Below are 8,732 nucleotides of genomic sequence, written 5' to 3' on the forward strand. Positions count from 1 at the left end.
CAACAGTATCCTGCCTAAGCACTGTCACCAGCGTCTGTAGAACGACGAAAGGAACCACTCGACACCTGGGTGAGCCGCATTAGACCCCTGCTGCCCAAATTATCACCGACCGAGATTCGCGACCTGGCCAACTCCGCTAGGCCTACATTGTAGGCCTAGCTACATCGTTTCGAACCAGCGCCGGCGCCTCGGGCCCGAGATGAACGACACGCTTCCTCCACACGCATCGGCAAGCACCGACATGGATACTGACCCTGACAGCGGGCGAACCCTCCCGCCAGACAACCCATGGATTACTGTTCTGAAGAAACGCGCAAAGAAGACCACTGCTACCGCCACGACGTCAAGCCAAGCCACCGGCCAACCCCAAGTACCCAAAGCGCCGACCCCCAAGCCCCCACCCCGGGAGCCTCCGCCACGTCTACCGCCTACCAACTACACGGTCATCTTCCGCCCACGATGCGGCCTCAACGTTGCTACCCTGACCACCGCTGCACTGACCGAAGCTCTGTCAACCAAATGTGAGCTGCCGCTTCCGACTTTCTACCGAGCCGTCACTCTCTTGGTACAACCTACTCCCAATGTACTCGTCGCAAGCACCGCGGATCCCGAGCTGGCCGTAAGGCTGAGTGAGATACAGCAACTGCAAATTTCAACTTTGACCTACGAATTTTCTACGTATATGAAGCCACCACCGGGAACTTGTCGCGGGGTCATCCATGGCCTTGACTCTTCGATAAACAAGGACAACCTAGGCGCCTACCTTCAAGGCAACTACCCCACCCTCCTCCACGCGCGCATCATGGGCAACACCCGCTCCGCGCTTCTCACATTCGAAGGGACTCGCGTGCCGTTCTACGTGAAGGGGGCAGTATGCTTCTCCGCTGCCGGCCTTTTCGCCGCTCCGTGCAAGTGTGCCGCGTCTGCGGTGAATTGGGGAACCGCATGGACGTTTGCCCTAACCCAGACAGCCCAAAATGCCTCCACTGCGGACAACCGACTCCGTCAGCAGACCATGTGTGTATCGCTAAATGCCGATTGTGTTCCCAACCCCATACCACGGCGGGTAAAGAATGTCCACGCCGCTTTATCCCCAACTCGCCGACCAGCAAGACGTCCACGCAAGCCGCCGACAAGGTAAGCTGGTCTGCTCTTGCCTCTCGCGCTCCCACTGCTCGACTCCCTCCCCAACGCGACACACAAAACTATCCCCCGCTATCCCCACTCACGCCACTTCCCGCCACCATTCCCCCCGCACTCCTCGACCTGATCAAAAACCTGCAACAACAAAATGCCGACCTCCTACGCCGGGTAGAAGCCCTTGAAGCAGAGCGAGCCCCCCAGTCCGAACCACCCCCGCCCGTCCCCGTGGTTACCCCTCCCCTCACACGAGCCGACGTAGAGGAAATCATCGACGCACAATTTACGGCCCGCAGCATCCCACAAGTTCAGCAGCTGGTACAGCAGTCTACAGAATACCTAAGCAAAATGATCACAGACTCCACCAAAAGTATATTCGATCTGCTTTCAGAACGCATTTCCTTGCTTGAACGCGCCCTAGTTCCGGACAACCCACCTCAAGCCAAAAAGTCTAAACCTGATGACCAATAGACCCGCAACGCAAGTGCCCCTTACCATCTACCAATGGAATTGCCGATCATTTAAAAGCAAAAAAGCAGCCCTCGAACTATACGTTTCCCCAAACCCGCCGGATGCCATTGTATTGCAAGAAACTGACATCCCATGCCCCAGCCTTCGCGGTTATGATACTTAAACCAATCCTCCTCACAAGCGCACGGCCATCGTTATTGCCCGGTCACTGACAGCCCAGGTAATACCGATCACGTCACCCATCGATCACGTCCTCGTTGAAATCCTTCCTCATAAGCCACAAGCACCAAGCTTCTACATACTGAACGTCTACAGCCCGCCCACACAACCCCTATCCGCAATCGAAGCCCTCCTCAGTTCGGTGGTGCGGCACACTCGCAACAACCCATGCTTACTCCTGGGCGATTTTAATGCACCTCACGTTACATGGGGCTATCCCCACGCGTCCAAAAAAGGCACGGCTCTGCTACAAGCAACACAGCACCACCACTTCACCCTGCAGAACGATTTGACTCGGCCAACACGTCTAGGCACTAGCGTGACCCGAGACACCATACCGGATTTGACATTCAGTCGCAACACCACCGACCTTGTATGGGATCTGCTGCCAGATACTTTAGGCAGTGACCACTACATCATTGCTCTCACTGTCCCACTCACGAATATCCGTCGCAAGATGGGCACGGCGCAGCTCACTTACTGGCAAGCCTTCCGCGAAGCTCCACTTCCAAGCATACTGCCGACCGATAACCTAGAACAATGGACGCAGCAACTCATTGATCTAAAAAACTCACACACCAAGAAAATCACGCTCACGCAGGATCTACCGGCAGTAGACCACCATCTGGACCATCTATGGACGGCACGACGTAGCCTACTCAACCGATGGCGACGAAATAAACACAATCGCAAGCTTAAACGTCGTATCGCCCAGATTACAGAAGAGGCTCTTAAATACGCCAAACAACTGCAAGCCCAAAACTGGCGCGGCTTCTGTGACCAAATGAATGGCACTCTTACAACCAAGAAAGCTTGGCACATCCTACGCCACCTCCTGGGTAACGCCCCTAGCAAAACTGCCACTTCGCAAAACATAGCCCGACTTATACACAACCACTCTCAACCGCCTGATCAACTACTCTCCCAAATCCGCCACAAGTTATTCGGACCTGCATCATCTCAGACAACTCCCTCGCACCCGGACTACGTGGGCACTCCCAATCCTCAGCTCGATGGCGCTTTTACCATGGACGAGCTCACGCAAGCACTAACCCGGCTAACCCGCACAACAGCACCCGGACACGATTTAATAACGTACAAGCTACTTCGTAACCTTAACGACGACCACTTAGAATCCCTGCTTGCCTGTTACAACCACCACTGGACTAACGGCACAGTACCGCCCCAGTGGCGCCACGCAGATATCACTTTACTTCCCAAGCCTCACAAACCCATCACTTTTGACAACTTACGACCGATCTCCCTCACATCCTGTGTGGGCAAACTTTTTGAACATCTGGTGACTCGCCGTCTAACGGACTTCCTTGAAGACACCAACCGGTTACCTCACACCATGTTCGGGTTCCGTACTCACCTCTCGGCGCAAGACGTCCACCTCCAACTCAAAGAGCGGGTTCTCGACTGCCTCGGCAAAGTACATCCCAGTTCCGTCCTCGCTCTCGATATACAAGGCGCCTTCGATAACGTCACTCACACAGCCATTCTCCGCCAACTACAAAACACGGGCTGCGGATCTGCCACATATAACTATGTGAGAGCCTTTTTGACAGATCGAACTGCCACTCTCCACATTGGCCCTCACCAGACAGAGACCTTTCACACACCGGCAAAGGGCACTCCCCAAGGCTCGGTTGTCTCACCCCTACTTTTCAATATAGCGCTCATGGGACTCCCGACAGTACTTGAGCAAATCCCCCACGTGTCGCACGCCTTATATGCAGACGACCTCACCATATGGTCCAACACAGGCTCTCCCGGACAACAGCAAGACAGTCTTCAACAGGCAGTCGACACTACGCTCCAATACCTCCAAACCTGTGGTCTCTGCTGCGCCCCATCAAAATCCGCCTTACTCGTCCTCCGAGCACGAACCCGGGGCCGCCCACCAAACCCTACCCCCGACCCCTCACTCACTCTCAACGGGCAAGCAATCCCCACCGTCAAGACACTCCGCATCCTAGGAGTCCACTGCCACCACGACGGCTCCGGGGCCGCGTACCTCCCCAAACTTATACAGACAGTCTCCCAACTTACACACCTAATTCAACGAATATGCTCTCGCCGACATGGACTCAAGGAAACAGATAACTGCCGCATCATTCAAGCAATGCTGATCAGCCGCATCACCTACGGGGCACCCTATCTTACCTTAAAACCACAAGAACATGCCAAGATTGATGTCCTAATACGCAAATCTTATAAGACAGCCCTCAGCCTGCCTACCTTCACTTCTACCGACCGCTTATTGAAACTGGGTCTACATAACACCCTCTCGGAAATTATTGAGGCCCATCTCCAAAACCAACTACAGCGCCTACAACTCACACCCGCCGGTCCTCATCTGCTCAAAACGCTAGGCCGGAAGGTGGTACAAACTCCGGACTCGCCGCAACGCATACCTCCATCAATGCGACGCAACATCCATGTCCTCCCCATTCCGCGCCATATGCACCCTACATACAACGCCGGCCGTCGTCAGCATCGTACACGCCTCCTCATCAGAAAATACGGCAGCGACCCGACCACCCTCTATACGGACGCCTCTCCCTATCCTCAACGACCAGCTCACGTCGCCACTGTTGCCCGCTTCGACAATGCCTTCCTCACCTCAGCAACTGTCTGCACAGCGTCTACTACCACGGCCGAAGAAGCAGCTATTGCCCTCGCAATGACCCAAGCCATGAGTCCCAGCATAACGATACTGTCTGATTCACAAGCTGCCTGCCGTCGTTTTGCACTCGTACGAGTCTCGGCTCTTACCCTGGCCATCCTTTCTCAATGCCCCACCCTCCCTCATGCCCGCATAGTGTGGACACCCAGCCACACTTCCCTCCCTGGGAACGAGGTGGCACACGCCACCGCCCGAGCTCTCCTTCACCGGGCATTCCCAGAAAAGGGCAACAATGCAGCCAGTATTACAAACTCCTTTGCGCCCCTCTCCCAAACATACACCGACATCCTCTACCACTACAGAGCAACCCGACGCACCTATCCCCCTCCCCACCCTTCCCTTTCTACCGCTGACGCCTGCATTTGGCGCCGACTTCAAACCAACACTTATTACAATCACCTCCATCTCCACCACATATCCCCTACTAACTACCCACTCAACTGCCCCCAATGCGATGAGCCTAACACCACAGTTCATCTCGTCTGGACGTGCCCCACCAACCCTCCACCTCCCAGATCCCCTACCCTTGAGCAGTGGGAGTGCGCGTTGCAGAGCTGCCAGCTCGAAGACCAGGAGGCCCTGATCTCTCGGGCGAAGATGGCAGCCGCGGCACGCGGCCTACCGGAATAGGGTGGCCGCCCACAGCTCCTAACTCTTTTTCTCCCCTACCCCTTCCCTGCTTTTCAATAAACGTTTTCTCTCTCTCTCTCCGCAACAATGCTTTAGCCGAACACGCCGTCGTGAGTGACCACAAGATTGATTGGGACAATGCAAGAATCGTCGCTACAGAAAAAGTGACCGCATCACGGCTACATCTGGAATCACTAATCATTCAGACCACATCTAACACAGTCAATCGTAACGACTGAAATCTAAACCCGATCTACGCACGCTCTTTGCAGCCATTATTCAAGCCCACTTAAACGACCCACTTCTGGTGATGCATTTATGGTGAACAAGGCTTCCATGCTGGAAGCCGAAACGTCAGTACGTTTTGTTTGGACTGGTTGGCGTCTCTTTTTCGTTCCTAATCCTACATAGGTGAAACTGAAAATTTTTAAAAGAATTCAATAGCACCAGAACGATGTCAAAAAAAGGCAATGCAAGCTGAAATGCCTTGGCGGATCATCACCTGGCTACTGACCACGTCATCGATTGGGATTCCGCAACTATAATTGCATCAGAGAAGCGCCTGCCGACACGACTACTTTTAGAATCGGTGCATATTCAACCAACTAAAAGCATGATTAACCGGTCGCGGGGTAATTTCCCCGAGATATACATGCACACTCTGCGCCACCGAACCTATAAATAATCGCGACCTTTCACCCCGTTTCATTGTGATGAAGGGACCAGTAGGGGCCCCAAAACGTCTTTATTTGTTTATTTGTTTTTGACCAGGCGAGTGCCTGCTTGTATTTCATCAATAAATCACCCTCCCCTGACGAGTTTTCATCGAACCTCGGACTCTGTTAGGTGTCAGTGGGTTTACACAGCCAACTTGTGGGGACGCACATAAGCTCTTAACAAATGAGCTGCGTTGTGGCTATGCACTAGCCATGGTTTTTATTAGTTGCCTTGATGAATATGATGTTCTGTCGCAGTGTTTTAGGTAGCTCACTCGCACATTATTCCTTTGTTTTTAGGACATTGTGGAGTGTCCAATAATTTTTCGTTCTATTTCTGATTTTTATTGCAACTGTAAATATATCAGGAGTCCCGTAATGAGTTTCTGGCAGTAATAGAGCACTAATGTGTGCATGAAGGCAGCCTAAATAAAAAAAATTGGCTGCCTTGCCTTTGCTTAGAGGGGCCATGCAGACAACACACAAGTTTCGTTCATTCGACAGATTGCCTCGTTAGAATCATACTGACACCATTTTTAACGCGCACTTCACTCGAATAAGCTATATAATTAGGAAAAAGGGAATGGCCATGCGACCCACTAGCTCATTTCTCACAGCAGTACCTATGATGTCATATGTCCCCAGCTGTGCGATTGGCTGAGGCCGGCAAAAGCAAACGCAAATGGGGCAGGCCTTATAAACATGCCGAACGAGCTATTTGCGCTTAAATGTAATGCATATTCATTTTACAGCAGTAAAAATGGTGCAGTAAACAATGAAAGTTACGAAAATACACGTAAACATACAAGTATCGATGCGCACTGCTGTTGGTACGGCGTGCACTATGCTTGTTTTAGCTGGACAGCACTCCGCCGCTTTGGAGTTGGCTTGCACGGCACTGGCCGATTGGCATAGGCGATGTTGTCTTACGTGACCCTGTTTGTCGAGGATACCCCATGTTTCACAAAACCATTACTTTCTACAGTAACGAAAACAAGCCAGGTGCAGGTACGATCAAAAACAAAGCAATGGCAAACAACGGTTCGCGGATGAGTATGGTAGCTCCACCTGGGAGGACTGATGGCTATGCTGCAGACCCGAGTGACGCAGTAGTTTGTTTGATTACACGCACTTATGGCTTCATTGCTGACATCCCAAAAACACACGATATGGTGGGAGAATCAGACTTTTAACCTAAATTAGTTTCTCAGTGAATGCAGCATCATTTGCTGCCGGTGAAGTGGTGGGGGCACTTATAAAACAGGAAATATGTCGAACGAAACGAAATTCTATGTTGTCCCAATGGCCCCTTTAATGCACTGTATTGTATTTTTGGTTGCTGTAGTGATGTCACCATGAAGGAACCGCAGTAGACAAAGTTAATGTCAGCGCTTTACCATGCATTTTTTTGTGTTTGATGGAAACAAATATAATACTCTAACCAAGGACTTTATCCAAAGCGTTCCCCGTTTCGGAACCTACTTGGCTCCGTCATTAGAACTGTCTATGTTTGACCAGGAGTAATACAGTCTACGCCCGTTACAACGGACCCTCTGAATCCGGAAAAAAACGTCCGCTGTAGCCGAAGTATGCAGTATCCGACGGGGGGGGGGGGGGGGAGGGGGGGGCTATGAGCCCTACAGTACAGGGGGGTAAAGCGAGCTCCGAGACCGTACGAATCGTGGGCGCTGACATGATACAATTCCCATGGTTGCCAGATCAATTGCATTCAGCCTTCTAACGATTTCTGCCATAATTATTTAACTAAAACAAAGAACTGAAGCAAAATAGTTACAAATAATTGCCTCAGAAATTAAAACTAGCTTTATAAAAACTTTTAGTGTAATTAAGCTCTAATTAGCGAAGAAAGAGTAAGTGCGTAGTTCAGTTTTGGTTTCGATTTTTTTTAAGTGTGCTAGGAAGTGACAAGGCCTTTGCGCCTGACTTGCGCAGTGTGTGTGCGCAGTCTCCGGCTCAGATCTGCGTGCGTGCAAAACGTATACAAGTTATACAACTCGGATGCCCGCGCTGAGCAAGTGCCTCCCCGGGCGCTTGCGAGGCTGTCATTCATTCTCCATGTTAAGCACCCTATCTATTGCCCCTCAACTGACGCCGGAACAGCGATTCCGATCTGACCTTGATTACCGCAAGTTCACTACAGGCTACGGAGTGGCAGCCAGCAACGGTTGTGTTGGAAGAGAAATAAAAAGAGCTTTTATAATCCTTCGGTTCCAGTTGTTTTATTCATGGAACTTCTTACAGCTCTTCGTGCTTCGAACTTTCGCGCAATCGTTCGTGAAGGTAGAACGAAAAAATAGGTAACGAAATGCGGTTTCTTTGTTAATCAGTCACAATAAATCAATAAGTCAGTGTTCTCTAGAGACCTCGCGCGCTATGTGCGGTAAATTACTGCCCATTCAATACTGCGCATTCAGTCCCGCAAGCTTTCCCTTTGAAGTGGTGGAAAGCAGCTAGAACCTGACGAATACAGACAGAAAGTAAAACGGGACACGCCGCGGACTGTATTTCGCATACTCCCTTGGCATGCATTCTTCCACTCCGTTGGCCTGCGATCGACCGCGCTCTTTCGTTCCTGTGCTTCAAAGCGCCGCGACTCACCGGCAATATTAGCGCTGGCCCATGCGATGTTTTTTGTGTGTCAATAAAGGTTTTACATTGAGCTAAAGCCACAGTTCACTTCACTTCGTTTGAAAAGCCTTGAGCGACTCGCAAAATGTCACAGAATGGCAAATAAAGCGGCACAGCGCGAAAATGCACGGAGATCATACGGAGATTCATTTTTCTGTGCGCCCAGTACGGATCAGCTGACTCCTTGGCGTCCTCGCGCATGCGATCAGTGGCAT

Source organism: Haemaphysalis longicornis, unplaced genomic scaffold (assembly GCF_048455015.1).
Source record: "Haemaphysalis longicornis isolate Haplotype H1 unplaced genomic scaffold, Haemaphysalis longicornis Haplotype H1 scaffold_1, whole genome shotgun sequence".
Lineage (NCBI taxonomy): Eukaryota > Metazoa > Arthropoda > Arachnida > Ixodida > Ixodidae > Haemaphysalis > Haemaphysalis longicornis.